The sequence below is a fragment of the Protopterus annectens genome, chromosome 4.part0, assembly GCF_019279795.1.
Source record: "Protopterus annectens isolate FY-2018-M chromosome 4.part0, PAN1.0, whole genome shotgun sequence".
NCBI classification, from domain to species: Eukaryota; Metazoa; Chordata; order Ceratodontiformes; family Protopteridae; genus Protopterus; species Protopterus annectens.
In genome coordinates this window covers 1,172,147,370-1,172,167,296 of record NC_056733.1, presented here as the reverse complement: position 1 = coordinate 1,172,167,296, position 19,927 = coordinate 1,172,147,370, and positions in this window count along the sequence as shown.

Sequence of the window (19,927 nt, the reverse complement as noted above, 5' to 3'; positions counted from 1 at the left end):
ATGAGCCGTTTGATAGACATGTAGTGGTAATGTCCGCAGTATGTGTACCGACACTATGTCTGGCAATTGTGTGGCTATATGCACACAGGAGGATGTCAGTGTTACAGGTGTCACGTGACATACAGTTGGTAACACCTGACCCCTGTGTATGTGTTATGTCATCACCGTCAAGTAACAGTGACATAGCTTACTGTTTGCACATGGCATGGTAGGATGGCGTGTGACACACCAGTGAGCCATCCCTGGCACACATATATCTACACAGGTGGATCACCACTTTATGTACACACATCCCTCCATACGTGATGTACAACCAACTGTACTGTCTGTATGTCACCATATACAGGTGTCAATGATGGGGCTGCATTGTGACTGCATGTTGTAGTTAGGCACAGCTGTGTTACGGACATCGGCCACTGCACATGCATGGTTGTTGCATGCACAGTACAGACTGTACGTGTGTGTTGGTCCTACATGTGTCTCCTGTAGCCATGTTTGTATGCATTGCTATTGGTGGACATGTGTGTTGACATACATAACACATGGACTGTGGTATGATATCACGGGTGTCATGAGCGACTACTACAGGGGAATGTGTCCTCGGTCAAGATTGCTACCGCCTGTACTGTGAGCATTCAACAGACATGGACCCACCTTCCATTTGCGTGTCTATGATTGCTTAGGCCACTGTTCTGCACGGGGGACAGCAAAGGCTAAGCTATGTACATATGTGTTGTGTGTGTGGTCCACGTACACATCCACTACAATCACATGTATGACATATCCAAACATGTGTGTTCGTTGGTGTACAGCAACACTCATCTGTCACAGCTGTGTAAGACCCGGGGCCCCTGGTATGTCTTGAGCTGACCTGGTCATGTATAGTGGTATAATTGCAATGCATAACACCTGTTGGAACCCTGTCAGTACATGTGTACTCTGCACAGTTGCTGTAGACATCTGTACAGTCCACTGGTCATGTGTCACACGGTGTTGTGGTAATGCATGGCTGTGTATTGCTGCAGCAATGACATGGTGATGTCTCGAGGGCTACAGTGTAGACTGCGGTGTGTACATCTGTGATCTGCATCTGTGACAGCTGTGATGGCAGCTGAGTGTGTACTGGTCACTGCATGTGTGTGACCGCCCTGTGCATGGGGACAGTTATACCTTACTGTGCCCTTCCGTGTTTAGACTCCGTCTGCATGCAGGATGGCCCACCCTGTGCATGGGGACAGTTATACCTTACTGTGCCCTTCCGTGTTTAGACTCCATCTGCATGCAAGACGGCCCTTTGCAACTGCTAAGTGTGTGAGCATGCCCAGTACGCTGTTGTGTAGATGGACACACATGACAGTCCAAACTGAGCCCTTGTGTGTTGAAATTCCATCTGCATGCAAGACGGCCCTTTGCAACTGCTGTGTGAGCATGCCCAGTATGCCGTTGTGTAGATCGACACAAAGTACAGTCCGAACGGACGTGTATTACTAAGCGTGTGGCCATGGTCAGTGACACCTTGTGTCGGTGATGTCCCTCTGTGCATGGGCATGGCCGTTGACATTATGTATAGCCATGGTGGTCATCCAGGCAACAGATGTCCATTTTCAATGTCACGATGGATGCCTACCGAGTACACACTGGTCGACTATCTTGAAGGGTGTACTGTCTGTGGCGCGTCCCGTGTCTATGTCTTGTTGTTGTGGTGCTCCATAAATCTTACGTTGCCTCGATCACACCACTGCCGTGTGATTGTCTACGTCTACTGTGGGACAGTAATATGTCTGTATGCTTTCAGACTGATCACTCTCTATACAATCCCTGTCGGCATCCTTGTCAGTGCGGATGATGACACGCGCCTAGAAATATGCCTCTGGGACTGCTGTGTTTAGTAATTTCGGTAGCATGTTCTGTAAATGCGTCATGCTGTAGTATGATAGGGTAGTTAGGTGTATGTTCGACTCCCAGCCCTGCCAAGTGTGTGTGTGTGTGTGTGTGTGTGTGTGTGTGTGTGTGTGTGTGTGTGTGTGTGTTTGTGCGCATGCTCCCATCCACCTGGGGACTCAGTCTTGCCTTTAGATGCCTCACACCACAGATATTTCCTACCGACGTCTTTGCCTTTGTGGATGATGACACGCACCTAGATGTATGCCTCTGGGACTGATGTGGTTAGTAATCTCGGTAGCGCATTCTGTAAATGCGTCATGCTGTAGTGTGATAGGGTAGTTAGGTGTATGTTCGACTCCCAGCCCTGCCAAGTGTGTGTGTGTGTGTGTGTGTGTGTGTGTGTGTGTGTGTGTGTGTGTGTGTGTGTGTGTGTGTGTTTGCGCGCATGCTCCCATCCGCCTGGGGACTCAGTCTTGCTTTTAGACACCTCACACCACAAATATTTCCTATCGACGTCTTTGCCTTTGCAGATGATGACACACGCCTGGATGTATGCCTCTGGGACTGCTGTGTTTAGTAATCTCGGTAGCGCGTTCTGTAAATGCGTCATGCTGTAGTGGGATAGGGTAGTTAGGTGTATGTTCGACTCCCAGCCCTGCCAAGTGTGTGTGTGTGTGTGTGTGTGTGTGTGTGTGTGTGTGTGTGTGTGTGTGTGTGTGTGTGTGTGTGTGTGTGTGTGTGTGTGTGTGTGTGTGTGTGTTTGCGCACATGCTCCCATCTGCCTGGGGACTCAGTCTTGCTTTTAGACGCCTCACACCACAGATATTTCCTACCGACGTCTTTGCATTTGTGGATGATGACACATGCTTAGATGTATGTCTCTGGGACTGCTGTGTTTAGTAATCTCAGTCGCGCGTTCTGTAAATGCGTCATGCTGTAGTGTGATAGGGTAGTTAGGTGTATGTTTGGCTCCCAGCCCTGCCACGTGTGTGTTTGTGTTTCCAGCTGCATGACAACAGTAGATTGCTTTTACAGTATTCACTCTCCATAACATCCGTGCGGCGTCTTTGCCTTTGATGCTGCTGTCTGCAGGCTAGACGTATGCCTGTGTGAATCCTGTGATCTACTAATCACGGTAGCGCATTCTGTAACTGCGTAATGCTGTCATGTGGTACAGTGGTTACTTTTGTGTTCTGCTCCCAACCCTGCCACGTGTGTTGTGGGTGTGTGTGTGTGTGTGTGTGTGTGTGTGTGTGTGTGTGTGTGTGTGTATATCTATCTACATATATATATATATATATATATATATATATATATATATATATATTGTATATAGATATGTATGTTGGGATTATCACTCTTGAATGTGCTGCATTATCTGTACGTGATCATCTTGGATGTATGAACATCTGCTATGGCTCTGTGATAGTGCACATACTGTGTGCTGTAGTGATCATGGGTTATACTTGTGTAGTGACCGGTTATTGTGTTGCTGGGTATTACACGGGCATTGGAAACAATGTTAGTACAGCACCTTTGAATGGTCATATGCATATCTCAGCAACAGTCAGCAGTGGTTATTACATTGGAGGGTGAGTATGGCTCATATCCGTATGTAGTAACTGACAATTCTATGCAACTCAGGTTAACATTACAGACTCACGTTTATCCACAGGTTGTGGTACAGATCCCAGGACTGTATGTGTATACATTGACAGATGCAGGACTGATTTGTGTTGGATGCATGGAGGGGTGTCCATGGCCAGTAATGGCGATCTCTACAGCCTGGCAGGTACGGTCTGTGACTGTCCCACAACCTCCTGTATATGGCTGACATATGCTGTACCTGTGTATATGTAGACACACACACTTACCACAAACAGCTAGGGGTATCACATACACAAACCCATTGCATCACCATTGGGCCATGCAATAACTGTTGTCCCTCACACATACACACCTACGTGTACATTGGATGGCTCAATGACAGCTCTGGGAATGTAACACCACACCCTGTGCATATGATGTCACCTGTGCCACCACCTGTGATGTGTAACATTGATGCAGGATCAGACTAACCTGGTGCTGATGCACACAGTGGCTTTATTCCACTGTATTGATGTTAGCATGCTGTTAACACAAAGTGTGTTACTTCCAGGTGTATATCAGCAGGCATGATGCATTGCAGCTATGACCATCAATGTAGCATAGTTTACAGAACTGTTAATTCTGATGATGTATTCTCCATCCATGTGTCATTTCACTGATGTGCCATTTCACTGATGTGTTGGCAGCATGTGGGTCTGAGTGTGCAGTACATGTGTGATGTGTGTAGTACACATGTATACATGCTTACAAACGGATACACTGGCATACACGACATTACACGGGCTTCACCATTCATACACTAGCTTACTCGTTCTTCCACACACGCACATGGGCTAACACGTGCGCACACATGCTTACTCAGGCTTACTGGCGCGCACGGGTGCAGACACACTGTGGGCAGGTTTGCAGGTCACATCGGTGGTATCCATGGCGTACACCATCAGTCTCCTGACGTTCCCTAGGATAGTTCATAACACGCCTCTTCCACTGAGTGCTGACAGCAAACATGTGACACTGCTCCGGTGAGAGTACAGTGTTTTATACATACACACTCATGTTGTCACCTATCTTCTACTCTAATAGTCCCCTTATCCTACACTACACTGTAGAGGCTTGGCCCATATGGCATGACATGTTGTGATTCACTATCCTCAGCCTCACTTGCAGCAGATTCCCTACAAATGCTTCGTTACATCTCTGACAGAGCGCTTCCACACATAACAACCAGTACGCAGTAGCCATGTTGTCTCCAGCTTGCCATTCATCTGCATGGCATACTAACATCTAACTAAACCTACATTTTGTATGTATATTATACATATTTGACTTGTGAAGCGCAGCGCGTTTTCGTGGCGCTGCGCTACGCTTCCAGACCGGAGATCGGGGGAGGACAACTACTCTTTTATTGATATCCAATGGACAAAGCTGCCACTGGCCTTGGACTTGGACATTGGCATGCTTCTTCGACTGTATTCATACTGTATTTGCAGCTGTCATTGCTCCGTTTAGCAATGTGCAGAACATTAGTCGCCTAACATCCGGGTACATTTCTGCACATAACTCTGCTCTTGCACGGACAGCTTACTGTTTCATGTATCGCATATTGACATCATTTGCATAGCTTTCACATACAAATGGGGTATGTTGCAAATACCAACATTGTCCGTGCAATGTTCGTGTTACAGGCAGTCTTGCACGCCCCTACGGGTGTTTGCTGAATAGCCTGGCAGTCATCTTTCCTTGCTGTACTCTCACTCAACTCATACACGGCGGAGTCTTCATGTATCATGGCCTAGGCTTTGCTGTGTGCTATGTCTACTTGTGGTGTATGCATGGCTGTGGGTATGTCCCACTGTCATCATTGGTAAAGGTGACAGCCCTATAGGTACTTCATGTAGACTGCTGTGTCATTTGACATGTCAGCACATACCTGTGGCCAATACTGAACTTCCTACTGCAGCGCTTTTCATACCTTCTGAGTTATCTTGCAGTCGATAATGCTGTTTCCTCAGACATGTATCTGTTTCTGATCATACCTCACAACTTCCTAGAGCAAAACATTTGTACAAAGCCTAACATGATGGGGGGACAAATAGGGGCAGATTTTAAATATTGCTCTTACAAACGTAGATAGTTGACAGTATAATAGGTTTTGCATTAGTATGACTTTTCTGAAGGATTTGGGGTCTTAAACTCAAATGTTTGTCATTATTTAATGACTTCAGTTCTCAGGTATTTGCCAGACAGGTACAGATTGTAAGAGGAACACACCAAACATATGAGGCAAACATCTGCACATTCTGCGAGACTCTGTACAGTTGCGAGGTATGTTTTTGATACAGGATATCAATTTTCTTACACCAATACACACAATATATGGTGCCATCACAGGCCAGATGCCATTACATTCCTATTCCAGGACACACCCACCCAGAGGGTTGTATTCCTCACACAGGCCAACAGGTGCTTATCCACACTAATTATTCTATCATGTACCTTATGTGTACGCCAGTATTTACGCTTTCCATCAGTGGCAGAGCTCACGTACGAGTATGGGGGACTGGACACTGTATCAGTGACACTGCATGACACCCTGAGGGACACATGTCTTTTGAGTCTATTAACCTTCCACATTGACTTTCACAGGGCATACATTGTCATTCACATTTGTCGAAATACATGATTTTGACTTGTACATGTTTTGTCATTTGTCCTGACATCTTTCTTCTCACCTGTCCACCTAGTATCACTAGTTCTGTACATTTATTTAGGACGGGTTACCTTCATACCTCTCACCTGTACACATTATGGGTAAACGCCCGAGTTTGACCTATGATTTTGTTACATTTGTCATAATAACGTGCCTTTCTGGTAGATTGCTGGCAAGGCATGATGGACTGTGAGGTTAGGTAATAATGACTGACATTTCTATTTCATGATTACTAACTCTCATAGCATTCGTATTGCTGACTACGCCATTATTCTATCAACGTTCTGACTTTGTCTGGGGTATATTTAATATAGTCCCTATTTGTATTTCATATACTATGCCTTAGTCCAGCTATCTTATTCTGAAAGTTTGGCAGGTATGGTTACCATCTTGGTCGTATGTATGTCCATCCATGATAATCGCCTACATGACGCTGATATAGGTCCCTACATCTTCCCCCAATGGTTTACACAATATCCAGTTGATGGGTTGCACCTTTTTGGAGAATATAGGCGTGTGCTATACCCACATAGGTATATTGATCACTCCCATGGGGCGTAACTAATAGATCTGTGCCAACCAACACCTAGGCCCATTTCTGCATACCCATGATTCCCATACCTGACACCCCTCCACAGTACCCATTAGACATGTTTAATGTGAGTGATAATAAAGTGTGAAGACACTTCTGAGCACTTCCCACTTTCCGGATATCAGGTCGTACGTCATACATTCTATCGACCCTTGTGTTATTACCCTTGCACCTGCTACTGTTGCATGTACAGCTATATCGTAGTTGCAGCTGTGACGTCTTTTGCATCAATGATGGTTCGCACTTCATACGGGATCAATTTTTGGGGTCCTGCAAAGGACACCTATATTCATGTTTAACGTGTAGAACTTGCAGGCCCTGTCACACTGGTACTTTCCGGGCAATGGTTTGGAAAGCAGCAGTGTATTCACCTTTCATGCATGTCTGTCTGTCTATCCATAATAGCTATACCGTGACCTATTTATGTACATGTGTTATATGTACAGGGACATATGTTTGTTGTGTATATATCTATTCATGTATCATGTGTGTATAGATATATATATATGTACATATATACATATGTCTGTACATTCCTCATTTCATAATTTGCTTTGGTTTAAGTGTGTGGATATATGTGTATATATATGTCCATATCATACCTTTCAGCTGTACAGATTTTTGCTGCATGTACAGCTGTTTGCCTCTTATCTTTGGTCCGTTTTTCATAACCTTGTGTCTATCTGGCAACTTAGTGGCATATCATTAAAGACTGATGTTGGTAAATAATGACAAACATTTCAGGTTATGACTTCATACCCTTCAGAGAATCCATGCTAGTGAGACACCTATTATTCTATCCATTTTCTATGTTTGTTAGGGCAATATCTGGGGATTGTCCCTATTTATACCAGTTGTTTTCATGGCTTTGTCCAGTTTCGTACTTTACAGGGTTAACAGGTATGAGCCATGTACATATAACGTGGAGAAAACAGCATTTATTTGCTATGCTGTGAGCGGATTACACACGCGCAGGCGCACTTGCATATCCTTATTGTGGGTTACATATGTTTCATAGATATTTTTGCTTATGTGGCCTTTCATAATTCTGACCGTAACAGTTACATATCTGTATTCCGGTTTACAAACTGCTGCGAAACACGCATTCACCTTTACATATTTAAATGTGTGTACAGCACGAACCCATTCATTACACTTTAAAGTTATATGTGCAGTGTTCATAGGTCAACCGGGACTGCATTCACGTTGGCCGGATGCCGGAACCACTATTCTATTGGTGTTCTTCCTCATTGATATGCATACCCATAGTACTTAGTTACATCAACATACGCCTCACCGCTTCACCTACAACACAGGCATCCATTCTCCTGCTGGGAAAAACACGGTACTACATATTACACATTCCCTATTGCCTACTGCTGTGGACCCCAGCTGCATTGTTAATCACTCCAAGGATATGCAGAACACCAAGGCATATAGTCCTGGCACATACAGGTGTTTGATTGTTAGGGTGTTCATGTAGTGATCTGGGTTTAGGCTTGTCCACCTGGTGAACGGAACTTCCCTGGCTGAGTTCAAATGTCAGATGAAGCATATGGACAGGGAGTTTCTCCCTATTATGAATTTTTACCTGTGTTTATAGACACAGGTATTTGGGCACCTGTCAGCAGCTTATTCTGTTGGCAATATGTATTATGGGTGGGGTTGTTACAGTCCATAATCCACGGTGAGGGGTGTTCCCATTCACATTTGACTATTACCTGTATACAGTCGTATGGGGATTATTATTTTGGACATGACATGACTACAGGTATGCAGTTGTACATTACACAAATATGAAGGGTTGTTACTGTAAATATGTATGGACCATACCTCTCAACCTCTTAGAGCACCAAATCTGTGCAAAACCTACATGATGGGGGGACAAATAGGGACACATTTTAACGATTGCTCTTACAAGCTTAGAACGTTGATAGAATACTAGGTTTTGCATTAGCATGACTTTTCTGAAGGATGTGGAGTCTTAAACTCAAGATATTTCTCATTATTTAGTGACGTCAATCCTCAGCTATTTACCAGACTGGTGCAGATTGTCGGAGGCACACAACAACAATATGAGGCAAACCTCTGGTCATTCTGCAAATATCTGGACAGTTGAGTGGTATGGTACGGACCTCTGTAATATGCTGTTGTGTTCTGGCACAGCAGTAGCTCAGCATTAAAGACTGCAGTCGGAACATGCTGACAGACAGTTGGGTTTCAGACTTCATACTCCGGACATTAATGCCAATGTGTAAACTGTTATTCTATCATATTTCTATGTTTCTAAGAGCTATCTTTACAAATTGCCCCTGTTTTTGGACCTTTGTCTCACTTGTTTTCACGGCTCTGTCCAGATATCTTGCTCACACAGGTTGACAGGTATGGTCGGTCACGCCTGCACACAGTCAGTGTCCCTCACACTTGATCAGGGTTAACCTGTTTACATCAGTGTCTTCCTCACCCTCATGCCTTTTGCCACTATGCGAATGTGTGCATTATATTCTCCCTCCTATTCGTGTCGGGACATGTGCATCATGGGAAGGTGTTTTATCCTGGGTAGTAGGTTATGCATGCCCACTTAGGGCTGGACAGTGTCATGGACCTCCACTGCACGTTCTGACTTGTGTCCAGATATCTACAGGATTGGACATCATTTAATCATACCCATTCTACTATTTACACAGGTTAGTTATCCCATGAGGGATATCCCAAAAATTGGACAAGACCAAAACAAGTCAGATACCGAAGATATTTGTGGCTTTACGATAACGTGCAGGGGGTTTTACATGCAAGGGATACATGGTTTGCAATCCTGAAACTGCCTAGGGTGACAATACCTACTACATATACGTAGGGGTCACTGTGTGTAGCTGTGTCTGCAACGAACCAGTGGACCAAGTACAGCTGGATTTGGTGAACGTTCTGGTATGGAGGCAGGTTGTGTGGAGTGGAGGGTATGCTGGGTAGGCCATTATGCATCCAGGTGTGTTGCGTTTGTTATGGCCAGTTCCATCAGGACCCATCTGTGGGTATGTGATGGTGACATATCTATACATTTGTCTTCCACATTTCCATATTCATATGTTTGTGGGATTGTGTTCTACACTATGGCCTGTCTGCTTGTCTTGCAGCTGTTTCTACATGTGGTTGTGTTTCTTTCCACTTCACCCGCTGCCCCCTCGTACACCTCCGGTTCACCTTTTCTGCATATGACACAGTATCGCCTTTGAGGATTTTACCATTAACCACCAACCCCTCGCACGCAAATTCATCACACCCCATAAAGCACTACTTTGGTTATTGGCCCATGACATGGCCAGAATAACACATTGACTACCCAACATGTGTCAGGTACCTTTATGGCTCTGTGGACTACCCTGCCATGTTTGCTTTCCACATGCTATACCTCACGCACATAGGTACACACCCATACTTCACTTTCATTACTTGGTTGGTATATCCGGGTACTACCCATTCGACTGTGTCACATACACGTTCGGATTATACCGCTGACTTCCAGATTTTGCCAGCCTGTTGTACTCATTGGTCGGATGGTACCTTTTCCAATGTCCAAGCTATTCCTTACACATGTCCGACTGTTGTGAACAATGCCTCCCCACAGTCGACGGTTGTATTTCCACCTTTTCAGTTGGCCACAGTGTGACATTTGCGGTGAACACAGCATATTTTACAGGCCGACACATACCCACGGTCAGTTTGGCAGATAGAACTTGCAATTCTTGCCTATATCTAAGCTTATTCTTGTAGCATTTCGGTGTCTTATTCTGTTTCTTATGACATTTATGTAATATATGTTCAGTGAAAAATGTTTAATGCAACTATTACATGATGTCTACGGAATAATTATGTCCTATATTGTCTGGACATTTGCCATTTTTACAAGTTTGTGTCAGGACACATCTGCTCACAGAGGGACTGTCACTCGCAAAGTGGGACAGGTGGTAATCTTAGTCGACGGTATGGATCATACTGTTCCTTTCAGCCTACATGTGTCCTTATTGTTATAGCTGTTTATATGCTCCTTCTGTTTTGTTTACATGCGTATGCTATTTCCTATCACATTTGGTGTGTGAAATACAGACATACCTTTTGTATGTGACTATTACATGCCTTGTGGGATATGATTCGGACATACGGTCACTACACATATCTACATTTCTCCTCGTGTATTTTGTTATGGACACATCTGCACAGCTATGTACCCTCCCTCACATTATGGGTCAGCTGGTGACCCCCTCCATTGGGCTGGACGTACCTACTGGCAGCACGCTAACATATGATACATTTCACTTCCACATGGTATAGCTATCAACACTACATTGGACTATGGGCACATGGTTTTTATATCATTTGTTCAAGGGTAGGGACCCATTATTCCCTACCGTGCATTTGTGTTTGCTTCTTCATTTTCTGTTCGCAGGGACTATCTTGCAAGCTTTGCATACATTTCAGTATCCATGGACACTGATAGGTGCGATTACTATTGCAGGCTGAATATAATATTCAGCAGTTTAGGTTGCTCATCAACAGCCGACATTGACATGCCTCCATGCGCAACTTCGTTACGCCCCATGCACTCGTGCACGTTTCCTAACCACGTGGCTGTGGCGGCTACGCACCTTCATTAATATGCATATGGCGCAACTACTCCATATATATGCCGCACGGCCGGCGCAGGCCTTATGCCGGCCTTGTGCCGAGCTTCATGAATCCTGGGGGGTACTTAATATTTAACATAGATTACAATTTTCAATTAATAATTGCTTTTGGAAGATTTGATTTTTCCCAAAGTTTTTTGTTGATATTCTAAAGATCACATATGTATGACAGGGTATTAAGTTTGCTTTTAAGGGTTATGAGGTTTCTTCTATTATTGTATAGTTTGTTTATTCTAGGGTTCTAACATTGGGGATTATTCATAAACTTGGCATTATATTTGTGTCTGATGAGAGATGATACTTCAATGCATACTTTCAGATTAGCACAGAAATTGTCTGCAAATGTGTTAGTGTACAGGATGAATTCATCAATGTAAGGAGGGTGCTTAAATTTCATGAGATCATTGGTTAGCTGGTTAGCTTTAACTTACAGTACTCTCTAAACACAGAAGGGTTTTTTGGTAAATCAGGTTTTACCCTTCATAGTGAGTATCACAACACTGCTCAAATTTGACTACACTTCAGTTATAGCTGAAGGAATTGAACATAGGGGGGGTTATATTTCTGAGGACTAGATTCTAAATTTAATAATTGTTTTGTTCTTTGTTGGGACTTGAACTAGTTAGTCCAAAGACATAGCATTTATAAAGTCTAGGAGTCATTGTACTTTATCTGTGGTACTCTAGGTTGCCCAGTTAATGAAATAATGCTTAAGTGTCAACAATGAGAAGCTGTTCATTTAAGCTGAAATTGCTAGATGAGGAGCACCACGAAGCATATGTAGTGTCTCATATCCTTCCCACAGGAAACATGCTAATACAATGATTTTATTTTTTGAGGGGGTGGTATCCCAAATTCTACTAAATGTTTTAACTAGGTCAGTTGTCACCATAATGTGTGCATGGTACAGATGCCAGCAGAATTACGTATAGCTTACATGTGTCTAAGCTCTGGCTCTGTACTTAACACTGTTATACCACATTTTCAAAATATGCAATAAATTGAGAGTGATCTAAATCATGTGTGGAAAAGACATTTCTGGATATGGTACCATTTGATCAATGAAGATGAAACAGAAACTTAAAGTGCAATAAGTGAGAAATAACTGTGTAAACATGGGAGGCTAATTGGCTGCAAAATACCAACATAAGTGGATTAAATTAATTGTATACAAAAGGAAGAACCTGTGTATTTCTTTTAATAAAATTATTTCTATAGTATGATTGAGTCATAAATTGATTTAAGTATCAAACAGGACAATTTTCAAATAAGATATAGAAACTTGTCAATGCTGTAATTACAAAATTTGCCTACCGAATATATTTTTCAGGAATGGACATTATAGGAATGTTGTTCGAAATTTTGTGTGGGAATTACGTGTGTATTTCTTGCTTAAATGTTTGTATGTATAAGGTGAAAAATAATAAAGAATTATTATTGGAAAAAAAAGGAATGGATATTACTTGACAGTGAATGTAATATGCAATGATTCCTAGAAAGAAACAGTATTAAGCCATCATGATAACAATGCAAGCAATCAAGTTTTAAAGAAATGCCCAATAACATTTGCGTTTAAATGGCGACAAGAATGACAGAGTAAATTTGTGTAAACTAATGAATGGTTTAAAAGCAATACAGAGCAATTTAGCATATTAGTGTGGACACATTTGTGGGAAGGTATCATTAACCTTAACTAGTTTTAATTAACCTTTATTAGTTAGAGGTGCTTAATGCTTCATTTTCTCCTTGGTTATACTTACCTAGTTTGGACACAAAATGCTGCCCTGGATGTCTGTTGTTTGAGCAGGGTTGTTGTTGTTTGTCTTTCGGCTTTTTCCCGGTAAGAGGTCGCCACAGCGGAACTCTGATCTGCTAATGATTGGCAGTAGATTTTTTTACGAAACGCCGAGGTGCCAGCTCGACGCCCAACCTTCAACGAAGGCACGCCCATTCAACGCATGTCTTTTGAATGCTACCCAACCGCGGGGAGGACATGCAGACTCCACACAGAAGGCACTCCCAAGCCAAGCCGAGAATCAAACGGGAGAACCTCTTGCAGTGAGGTAACAACGCTAACGCTGTTTGAGCAGGGTACTCGGTGTTAAATCTATCTGTGACTCATGTAATATCCCTCTGTGTATATGCCCTGCATTCTCTACATTTACATGTTCTGCAATATCACTGCATTCACATTTTAAACCTCTACTTACACATATTTAATTTTACAACACACTGTACCTACTGTTTTTTTCCCTTGTGGTTTGAGTCATGGCAACAACTGCTTTTGGACCACTCCACTTAAATCATTGTTATTTTCTTACTTAAAAGTACATAAAGGGGCAGTGTTTTGTTACAAAATGGACTTTATAAGTTTGTGTTGATTAAAAATGATAGCTTTTATATTGCAGTACATGAAAATATGCATTTATAATATTGTAGGTCTGTTGAGAATACTTAAATGTTAAATTAATGAAAGTGTATGTTGATAGAATGTATTACATTTAAAAAAAACTGAGCATGATGGGCACAGTTATGCTTTAGTTGCTAAATGTATTTGAGATGATGATGTGTAATATTGCCAACTATGCAAGGAGAAGTAGAGCAGTGGATGTATAATTTATGCCAGCATAGCAAGCTGGGATTTAGTAAATTATATGTTATTTGTATATTAAACTGATTTGTACAGATGCTTGTGTTGAAAATGTATTTTAAAGCTGCTTGTGTTAAAAATATATCAACAGTGTGTCCTGATGGACAGAGGAAGAAATGTACATGTATTATTGTAATGGCTGAAATATATATATTGTAACAAAGGATACTGAAAGAGAAGAGGTTAATCTTAATCCATATGACTGTGAAAAATAGAAAGAAATTAATTTAGGCTATAAAAATTGTCTCTTACAATTCTCAATGCAGCCAGAGACAAAAAGTCTGTATTAGGAAGCTTCCTGCATTGCCATTGGGGTGAACTAATTGCTACTCTGGGAGGGTGGAGTTTTGAAATTGTTTTATACCTTCCAGGAGCTGCAGCAGATCTTAGCAAGGCTGTGTGTGTATTACTGACACATATGTGCTTAACAGAGAAGGTCAGAAGAAGTTGCATTGTGTCTTTGTGGATTTAGAGAAAGCATATGACAGGGTGCTTAGAGAGGAGTTGTGGTATTGTATGAGGATGTCGGGAGTGTCAGAAAAGTATGTAAGAGTAGTACAGGATATGTATAAGGGTAGTGTGACAGCAGTGAGGTCTGCGGTGGGAGAGATGGATGCGTTTAAGGTGGAGGTGGGATTACATCAAGGATCAGCTCTGAGCCCTTTCTTATTTGCAATGGTGATAGACAGGTTGACAGACGAGATCAGACAGGAGTCCCCGTGGACTATGATGTTTGCAGACAACATTGTGATCTGTAGTGAGAGTAAGAAACAGGTGGAGGAGACCCTGGAGAGGAGGAGATATGCTCTAGAGAGAAGAGGAATGAAGGTCAGCAGGACTAAGACAGAATATATGTGTGTGAATGAGAGGGAGGATAGAGGAATGGTGAGGATGCAGGGAGTAGAGGTGGCAAAGGTGAATGAGTTTAAGTACTTGGGATGAACAGTTCAGAGTAATGGTGAGTGTGGAAGAGAGGTTAAGAAGAGAGTACAGGCAGGATGGAGTGGGTGGAGAAGAGTGTCAGGAGTGATTTGTGACAGACGAGTACCAGTAAGAGTGAAAGGGAAGGTCTACAAGAGGGTAGTGAGACCAGCTATGTTATATGGGTTGGAGACAGTGGCATTGACAAAAAGGCAGGAGTCAGAGCTTGACGTGGCAGAGTTGAAGATGTTAAGATTTGCACTGGATGTGACGAGGATGGACAGGATTATGGATAAGTATATTAGAGGGTCAGCCCAGGTTGGAAGGTTTGGAGACAAAGCCAGAGAGGCAAGATTACATTGGTTTGGACATGTGCTGAGGAGGGATGCAGAGTATACTGGGAAAAAGATGCTAAGGATGAAGCTGCCAGGTAACAGGAAAAAAAGGAAGGCCTAAGATAAGGTTTATGGATGTGGTGAGAGAGGACAAGTAGGTGGTTGGTGTGACAGAGCAAGATGCAGAGGGCAGAAAGAAATGGAAACAGTTGTTCTGCTGTGGCGATCCCTAACGGGAGCAGCCGAAAGAAGAAGACGATGTGCTTAACCCAAACAGCTTCTAGCTAAGAGGTGAAGCATGGGAACCAGAAGTCAGATGACCAGATATATGTGATGTCATTCTGTAATCCAAGACTAAAAGTAATGTTTAATACTAGGTGAGACTGAAGTCTCAGGGCACTCTATTTTTGTAACCTGACAAAGAAGGATCTCTCACCTACTTCTTCTTACCTTGCTGTAGAAAGTAACCAGGGAATAATAATTTTTTAAATCAGTCAGGAAAATATAGTAAGATTACTTAAGTATTATTTTTCTGTATCTGTGTGAATCTACTCATCTGTGTTATTTTAATAGTTCCTGTGATTGAAACTCTGTTTTTTATAAATAGATATTTAGTATTGTCATGTTCTTTTATTATTTATCATTAACTATATTTAAACTTTTCATTGTGGCTGGTCTTTTACAGAATATTTTCATCTCTGAGAGTACTTATAGCTATTTATTTATTTAACATTTGTTAACTGTAAAAGTCCAATTTGGAAAGAAGCCAATTTTCAGCGGAGGCCTGGGGAGAAATGCTCCAGACACATCTTTGTAACGTGGGAGGAAAATGGAGCACCTGGAGGAAACACACACTAATGCAGGGAGGACATGCAGACTCCACACAGAAGGCACCCCAGCTGAGAATGAAAGCAGAGAACATCTTGCTGTGAAGCGACAATGCTACTGCTGCAACACTGTGCTGTCCTAATGTATATATATTTGGTAACAGCTCTGGCCACTCCTGAAAGCCTTGCTATTGGTCAAACTACCATTGTATTAATATTAATTTCACTCAGTATAATTGGGAACCCTTTCAAGAGCCTTAGTGTAGCTGGCTTTGGGGTGTCTGGTGGCAGTGTAGCTATCTTATAGTCTAGGCAGAAGGGGGAATAGCTGGTAAATATGTGCCAGTCTTTGCCAGGTGTGTGTGTGTGTGTGTGTGTGTGTGTGTGTGTGTGTGTGTGTGTGTGTGTGTGTGTGTGTGTGTGTGTGTGTGTATGTGTGTGTTTGTGTGTGTGTGTGTAAAAATCAATTCTCAAAGTATGTGTGTCAGCTACTTGGAATAGGGACACAAAGCACTGGTTTCACAGAGAGGGTGCTGGAGGACGTGGCTTGGACACTCGGCTGAGATCTCAACCCTATAGCTGTACCAGTGGAGAGTCTTTCTGGAAACCCAGAGGGAGAGAGATAGAGAAATCCAGACCTCAGACTAAGTGTGTTCCCTGTGTGCTCTTAAAAGAAGTTGTGCTTGATGCAGAGAACTGCATCTGGAAATACTGAGTGCATTGATTTTTGTTCCAAGTGAATGCCCAGTGGTGAGAATTCAGGATCCTTGATTACTGTCCAAAGCAGGAAAACCACAGTAATGAAGATAAAAACATGTAGACCACTGCACAGCTTGGAAGTCTTAGTTAAACCAGTCAATCAATGATGTTATGACTTTGCAGAAACAGATGAATCTCAAATGTAGAGTACTTGTAGTATTTGTAGAACATATTATGCTTCATAACAGGAATCAAAGGAGACATGAAATAGTTTGGGTGTTAAATAGCAGACCTGTATAGGTTACCAGAGCCTTGTCAGTTTGAAACCATATCTATCTATTGTTATATATATATATATATATATATATATATATATATATATATATATATATATATATATATATATATATATATAAATACTATGAGCCAGATTTTGTATGAAAATATGCTAGGGAAAGAAAAATAATTTGCTTTTATGGTGAAAACTAGATGCAAAATCAATTATTAAACATAGTGGTTTTGATTAAAATGGCAGTCAAGATGATGTAGACAGCTGTGCTATTAACAGATTTGAAGACGCAAATGCTTTTTTTTTTTCTTGTGAAGGAATGTCACTTAAAGGTAGTAAGCACATTATGCATGATAGCCTGAGACAACAAGACTGTGGAAGTCATAAAAGGGTAAAACTTAGTGTTTTCTTTTGTAGTTCAAGAGGAACTGAGAGTCTCCTCCCCCCACACTACTGCAGAGGTGTTAAAACTGTCACTACACTGAGAGACCCTTGCAGAATCAATTTATTTTAGACTACAAAAGAAAACCCTGAACGAAGGCCTGCAATTTAGTTACTTTTCTGGCAGTAGCTGGGTAACTTCTAAGTATAGTGTAAAACAAGGTCTGAGCTAACCATAAATGAGGGTGATTAGAGACAGAAAAGAAGCAGTCCTTTTACAGAAGATAAAGAAAATAACAGTGACTCATGCAAACCCCATTATGTGCCAATGGCATGGGAATTCAAGTTACTTCCTTATGTCTGGCATGAGTCATACAAAGCATTATGAGTAAGAAAAAGTGTTGAGGGAAAACAAGATCATGTTGATACATCAAGCCCCATTGGTAGCCATGTTGTGGAAAACAGGCTACAAATAAAGCACTTGGAGTGGTTTTGATGTGTTAAAGTAGGTCAAGAAACAAAGATAGAGAAAAAAAAAACAGAATTCTTAGTTCTAGGATAGAATTTTCCTTAAAAATTGCTACACCTAGCAATTACAGTGTCTCATGAAGGGAGAGACAAAAAGTCATAAATAACATGATTTGCAGGCAGAAATGAGAGCAATGTGTAAGAAAGATACCCATATTGTAGTAGGAGTAATGGGTCTCATAAAAAGAATCTACAGCTGTATTTAGATATGCTACGAGTACATGTAACTCCATATGAATTGCAAAAGGAGTCAATTATGGGTACATTGTTGGTGTGCTAAAATTAAAACAATTCTGATTTTGTGAACTGTAGTCATACCCTGACGTAGGAATGGGGTCCATTCCCATTGTGGTATTAGAAATAAAAAAAACTTGGAGAAATTAAACTGAGGAATAAAACATGAAGAGAACAAATCTAAGATGACTTTCCTGCTTATCTTAGCAGAAGCATATTGGTGTCAGGTGGGAATGGAAACCAAACTAGAAGTAAGCAAAAATCAGACAGCAACAGAATGTGCTACAAAAGAAAAGAAAGAATATACAGAGAAGGATCTGGTGAGAAGGCAAGTAATGTGGAAAAGGAATAAATATAGTAGCAAGTACAGAAAACTCCTGGAACAACCTCCTGTTGATTATGATGTGATGCAGGAGTAGTTAAAGAGAGGTGAATTTAAACCAAAATATGAAAGGTTAATATTACATGGTTTACAAAGTCCATTGAACATGAGAAAGAAACAGACAAATGCAGGTTCTGTAAAGCAGGACTGGAAAGAGTTACACATGTTATTGCTGGGTGTGATACACTAATGGCAGAGGGCCTGTATACTGAAAAGCATAATAATGTTGCAAGACTATTGCACTGGAGACTGTACAAACATTACAATACTGAAGTAGTTGTGAAGCATTGGAAATGTGAGCCACAAAGCATTATAGAGAATGATGAAGTTTATATTACATGGGATTGCCCATTACCAACAGATCAAAAAATAGATGTGAGGAAACCAGATTTTATTTTTTTTATTTTATTTTACATTTGTTAACCGGGGATGTCTGACTGAGCCGAAAAGGCACTTTTTCAGCAGAGGCCCAAGGAGAAAAGCTCCACATAGAAAAATTACAGATACATCTAGATATTTAGACATGATCAGTATACATACGCATTACAATAGACATGTTTTACAATGGTATGCAGCACATCAACAATTACAGTGGAATGAACAAAGAAAATATTAATTTAAAAATAAAAAGTAATTAATAGATTTGTGGTGTACAGCTGAAATTTGGAACATAGTTAGAATTCATACATAGTACACAGGTACAGTACATACATTGTACATTAGCCAGCGTTTGTGTGTAAGAGTGAAAACTATTATCAAGTACTCTAGGTTTAGTATGTGCACCTTATCCGCTTTCACTAGAATGGGGAGCAATCATGGAGCTTCCAACTTTGCTTGAGATGTTGCCTAATGAGGTTTTTAAAGGAGGCTTTGGATGATGTGTTTTGTATGCTAGTGGGGAGAGAGTTCCATTTTGTAGTCACTGAACTACTATATAGTGTGTCTCCAAAGCTATTGTAGCTGTTAGTGACTTCTAGTAGTAGTTTTCTTGATGATCTAAGAGGCCTTTTGGCTGAGTGATGATGTACTAGGTATTTGAGGGCAGGACACTTATTGAGGATGTAATAGATTGAAAGAGGCAGAGCTGATTGTAGGTTAGTAGGTTGGGCAGTTCAAGCCAATGGAGCTGTATCAAAGCAGTACAGTGATGAGTTCTATATGAGCAATTTGCAGCAAAGCAGGTAATTCTGTTATAGCAGCTTCCA